This window comes from Mus caroli, chromosome 5 (assembly GCF_900094665.2).
Source record: "Mus caroli chromosome 5, CAROLI_EIJ_v1.1, whole genome shotgun sequence".
NCBI lineage: Eukaryota > Metazoa > Chordata > Mammalia > Rodentia > Muridae > Mus > Mus caroli.
The window spans coordinates 9,213,872-9,220,443 of NC_034574.1; positions in this window are offsets into that span (position 1 = coordinate 9,213,872).

Sequence of the window (6,572 nt, forward strand, 5' to 3'; positions counted from 1 at the left end):
ATGATCAGAGGATCCTGCCAATCTTGCATCATTATCTGAAGTTAGGAAGCAAGGCAGCAGTGGTGGGGAGATTTGAGGATCCTTTTGCTTGAGTTGAGGAGAGTTACAACAGCATGAATGTTTTTCGCAGTCAGGCTTCCNATAATTTGGATGAGAAGTTTCTGTTTGCTGATGAAAACCAGTTTCAGGCCGCTGTACCAAGGGAGCTGGGAAACATAGTCTGGCTGGTGGAATTGCCTCAGTTTCCTTAAAAGTCGGTTTTGTAGGTCCAATGGGCTGTCTCTCTTGATCCTCAATTTTATCAGGCATCTCAGGTTTGTAATTAAGCTCTTCCTGTTCTCTTACCTCCTCTGCTGCTTGTCTCTCAAGCCTTTGTAATATCTTTGCTACTTTTTCTCTCAGTACACCTATTTCTTGTTGTTGAACAGCTAGCTCTTCAACCTTTTTGGAGACAATTTCTAGTTGTACAGTTCTTTTTTCAAGTTCATTTGAGAGGAAATGTATAAAGATTGCAATTGTCAATTGGAAGACACTTANTCCTGCAATCAGGATTGCCATCATTAAGGTAAAGGCTTTCTCAAATACATTTTGTTGGTCTTCAACCCTGACCCTTGTGTGTGAGGGATCAGAATTGNAGTTTTCCATTTGTAATGCAGTCAAAATCTGCCTATATAATTAAATTGTCTTGAGTGTTGGTTTACTGTGATTTCCCTTCTTAGAGGGGTCTGCTCTGTTNCTTGCTCTAGGCTTGAGGCCCCTGTGGCTCCTGGGTTNCAGAAGGTCTCNTGGCNCNCTGCAGAACTTGATGAAATGATTCTTCGTCTGGAGACAACGCTGGTGGATTTCTCTTCTATAGCTTTCTGTCAGAGGGCTCCTGTACACTGCTTCTTGCAATATTGGTGGCCTTGATAATCCAAAGTTGGGATTGTACCAGGTTCAACCAGGTTCACCAGATGTATTTATTATTGGCCAGATGACATTGTTGTCTCTGAAGCTTATTTTTGAAGAATTTGTNGTTCTTCCTGAATTCTGGCTGGTNGTACAAACACACCAAGGATCTCAACTCCACTTCAAGGCACTAAGCAAATGGACTTCCAACTCCAGTCAACTCTACTGACTGAACAGAACTCTCCCTTCTTGTGCTGTGCTTATATAGCGATTNTCCAGAGTGGNGGGTGTATCCTATCTCAGACANACCCTGTGAGATTTGATAGAGCAGATTGTCTGCCTTTCAATTAGATCAGCTTTTGGGGGATTAAAGGTGTGTACTAAGGGTGTGTCAGAAGGCTCTCATTGACCTTGGACATTCCTGGAAGTGTTTAGTGCAGCTATATTGCTCTATCAAATTTCATCTACAATGGAGCAGAATAGTTGGCAGTCTTTTGTTTATCCTGATTTGATGCAGGGTTTGTCTGCCAAAGCTGTATGCCCAAGACACATACAAATAAATACAATCAAATTCAATCAACTCTAGTCTTCTAAATACTAGAGGAGAAAACAAGACAGAGATTTGAGTGCCACCATGCCACAGGTAAATATGTGGAAAAATGCCACAGACTACCCTCTGCCTGGTGGTACATGCAAGCCATAGATACACAGAGCCCTGTCTACTACTGCACAGCACTGTTGCAGGATATTCAATGACATTGTGAACCCCCATATTCTGTGTTTACTAGAAAAACCTGTTTGTAGTTGTGGTGTGCCTCAGTCTTAGCACTACGTTTAACCTGTGTATAACACAGACATGTTCTTAGTACACACCTTGAGTTCCCAATCATTGAAAGTTAGTTTGAATCCTTCTTAGAAGGATTCAATCATCTGCCCACTTCCCTCCTTGTTATTTGACTTTGGTGGCTCCTATCTTGCTCATCTTCTGTTCTACCAATAATATCCACTTAGATTTTTGAATAGATGCCATGAATTTCTGTTGGGTCTGTAAGACCCAAACCCTTGGTTAGTGGTACAAACTTGCAGATGCCCCTGAGTGAAACAATGAGATGCAGACCCTTGCAAAAGAAGGGATTTATTTTCCTGGAGAGGTCAACACAGTCCTTCTAGGCCAGTGACCAGAAGGTGACCTTCAAATGGTATTATAAGCAGTTTTTATACATCTTAGGGGCACATCTTACATCAACAAAGTTATAGTTCAAACATAATGGCTAAGGATATTGACCTTTAAATTGATTTGCAAGCAAGCATGATATGCATTTGAACTCTATTTGGGACTTGCAGAGGGTCAGGTGACTATTTGTTAGTACATTCTGGGAAGTTTTTACTCAAGAATGTTCCTGTGGGTGCAGAATGGAACTTAACCTAGCCTTGACCTGAGGTGAGGAGATGCAAATTGGCCTAGCTGTGACCTGAGGCAGGTGGGTATAAGACTGGCAAAAGTCCCTATGGCCCTTCAGGTCTGTGTTACCTCACTCATGAATAATTAGAATTATACCTAACTTCTCAACAGAGACTCTAAAAGTCAGAAGGATCTGGGCAAATGTCTTACTGACATTAAGAGAACACAGATAGTGACCTACACTTGTATACCTAGAAAAAGATTCGATCACCACTGATGAGGAAAACAAAGATTTCCATGACAAACTCAAATTTAAACTTTTATTTGCAAATACAGCACTACAAAGATTTTAGAAGAAAAACTCCAACTCAAGAAGGTTGACTATATCCAAGAAAACACAGGAAATAAATTCAGAGCAGGAAAAAAAAAAAAGAAGTAAAACAGACACACACACATACACACCACCACCACAACCACCACCACCACCAATAGCACCATCATCACAACAACATCTATCAAAATAACAATAATTAACAATGTTTGGTCATCAGTATCTTTGAACATTGATGGACTCAATTTCACAAGAAAAAAGCACAAGCTAACAGCTTAGATACAAAACAACATTCTTCAATCTGATAAATACAGGTAAAACACCTCAGCAGCAAAGATAGTGGCAGCCTAAGAGTAAAGGCCTAGACAGTTTTTCCAAGCAAACAGACCCCTTAAGAAAGCTGGAGTATCCAGTATAATATTGAGTAAAATAGATTTTCAACCACATTTAAACAAAACAGATGGTGAGAGAGATTTCATACTCATCAAAGGAAAAATCCACCAAGAGGACATCTCGATTCTGAACATCTATGCAAAAAACATAGGCACTCAGGTTCAAAAAAGCTTCAGTTAACACTGAAACCACACATTGATAGTGAGAGATCTCAACACTCTACCCTTACCCATGGACAGGTGTTTGAGACAGAAACTGAACAGAGAAATAAGTAAACTAATAGATGTTCAGAACAAAATGAAGCTAAGAGATATCTTTAGAATCTTTCTCCAAACACAATAAATTATACCTTCTTCACGACTCTCCAGCTGATCTTATCAGTTCACTATAAAATGAAGATAGATTTCAACAACAGGGTAATCAATGGAAATCTGGCAAACTCATGGAAACTGGACAACTCACTACTCATTGATCACTGCCTCAGGGAAGAATTCAGTGAAAATAAAGCCACAACACATTAAAAAGTATGGGACCCAATAAAAGCAGTGAAAGAGAAAAATCTCATAGTATGGATTTCCTTTATAAAGAAAATGGAGACTTCTCATACTAGCAACTTAAAAGCACACCTAAAAGCAATAGAACAAAAAGAAGCCAACACACCCAGGAGGAGTACATGGCAGGAAATGCTTAAATTCAGGGCTGGAATCAATATCTTAGAAGTAAATGAGAAGAATCAAAGATACAAAGAGATGTTTCTGTGAGACAATTAGGAAGATAGACAATCCCAAGCCAACTTAACAAAATCTAAGACAGAACCCAAAGTAATATAATTGAAAGTGACAAGAAGGGCATAACAGCAGATATGGAGGAAATCCAAAGTATTATTGGGTTTTACTGCAAAAGCGTTTTCTCCTTAAAACTGAATAAAAAATCTTAATGAAGTGGATGATTTACTTTTTAGATACCATCCCTCAAAGTTAAATCAATATGAGGTAACTATTTTAAATAGCCCTACATCTCCTCAGAAATTCTCCCAATTAAAAAAAATTAAATAAAAGCCCATGGCCAGATCATTTTAGTGTGAAATGCAATCAGATCTTCTATGAAAAGCTAATGCCAATGCATCTCAAACTTTTCCAGAAAACAGAAACAGAAGGAACATGGCCACACTTATTGTATGGCCCCATAGTTACTCAACAAAGAACAAATATTCAGATGAATTATTCTGATGAACATTGGTGCAAAAATGCTAAATAAAATACTTCCAAACTGAATCCAAATAATACAGCAACATCCTGAGATACCAAGATTAAGTAGGCTTTGTCCCATTAACACAGGCATGGCTGAATATATGAAATCCAGTTCAATATATAAACAAACCGAACGAAAATAAGTAAAACAGATTATCTCATCATATGCTGAAAAGCTTTTGACCAAATCCAACACAAATTCATGATAAAAGTCTTGAGATCAGGGATACGAGGCACATACCTCAACACAGGAAAGGCAATATACAGCAAACAAATATCCAAGATTAAATTAAATGGAGAGAAATTTAAAGCAATTCCACTAAAATCAGGGACAAGGAAAGACTGTAAACTCTCTCCCTCTCTTCAATATAGTATTTGAAGTTCTAGCTAGAGAAATAAGACAACTAAAGGAGACCAAGGAAATACAAAATGGAAAAAAAAAACCCTCAAAGTGTCACTATTCATAGATGATATGATTGTGTACATGAGTGACCACAAAACTTCTACAAGAGAACTTCTACAGTTGATCAGTACCTTCAGCCAACTGACTGGATACAAAATCAACTCAAAAATCATTAGCTATCCTTTACATAAACAATAAACGGGCTGAGAAAGAAATTAGGGAAATAACACCCTTTACAATAGCCAGAAATATTATAAAATATCTTGGTGTAACTGTAACCAACCAAGTGAAATGGAAGATTTGCATGTCAAGAACTTCAAGTCTCTTAAAGTATTGAAACTAACAGATGATGGAAATATCTCTCATGTTCGTGAATTAGTGGTAGAAATGACCATCTTACCAAAGCAAGCTATAGACTCAATATATTTCCAAAAATAATTCTAACACTATATATCACAGAACTTGAAAGAGCAATTCTCATTTTCATATGGAAACAAACAAACAAACAACAACAACAAACTAGGTTAGCTGAAACTCTCCTGTACACTAAAAGATCTTCTGAAGGTAATACCATCCCTGATTTCAAGCTCTACTACAAAGCAGTAGTAAAAAACACTGCCTGGTATTGGTAGAGAAACAGACAGGTTGATCAATGGAAGTGAACTGAAGACCCAGAAATAAAGACACACACCTATGCACACTTGAATTTTGCAAAGAACTCAAACTATTCAATGGAAAGAAAGAAGACGTCTTCAACAAATGGTCTTGGTTTGAACTTAGTGGTGCATGTAGAGAAACTCAATATTGATCTATATTTATCACTCTAGCTGCATACCCTGTACCAGGAGATGTATTAACTTTGTCAGGTAAGGACAGTGAGCCTGATAATAGTAGCTACACTTGGAGTAGCCACATGATTTACTTTTTCATATTTGATAGTCAACTGTGATTCTCCAGGATTGACCTATAGTCTGCATTGGCCAGGTAGATGAGTAACGTGGAGATATGGTGGGATTCCCCCACCCCAGTAACTTTCAAGTCCTTGATGATTGCACTAATTATCTGCAATTCCTCCAATACCATTTCTTTTCTTTTTCAGTCCTTATTTTCTTAGGTACACGCAACTCTAAACGGTTTACGTTAGCTTTCAATTCCAGAATTTCCCTCAGGCCATAGGTCAGGGAGCAAAATTAAATTCTAACAACTTGTGAGCATACCTCTCCCAGCAATACATTAGTGAAGTGTTTTTAAAAAGAAAAAAGCATCTGATGAATAATTATGGGACCTACTAGAGCTACTGTAAATTGGCTATCAAGTAAAACTCCAGCAATCACATGGTATCCATAAGCCCTTCTTTGAAGTCCAAAATGTTTGAGAGGTCTCATGGAATGATCACTGTCAATTTAAAATTACTATCCCATAGACCCAAGGCAGTCTGATTATTTCCTTTGCCCTGCTATACAGATAACCTTATAAAAGGGCATATGTCCGTGCGGAAGAAGAACTAGAGAAAGGCTAAAAAGCAAAACTTTTAGGTGTGTTGTAAAGATTATTCTTCAGGCTGAATATGGCCACCCCTTCATTTAAGGAGTTCAGAGTTTGCAAATTGGCTTAAATCTGGAAATCGAGTCACTGGTCAAGATTGCCTTCTGACAGGATTTAAAGTTTTTGTCCTTTTCCTTTTGTTTGAGAAGTTTTCTGTTTATATAGATCTCACAGAAATTCAGTAAAGGTTTTATCTATTTCATGACACAGTGAGCAAGTAAGCAGTACCAAACATCCATACAAGTCATCAAGTCATCACAGTATAAAATTTACATCACATACACTGATCATTATAGAAGAGTGTTGCTTGACAGCTTGCTAAACATGTTTTGCTCATCCACATTTCTTTTTTCTTTTTTT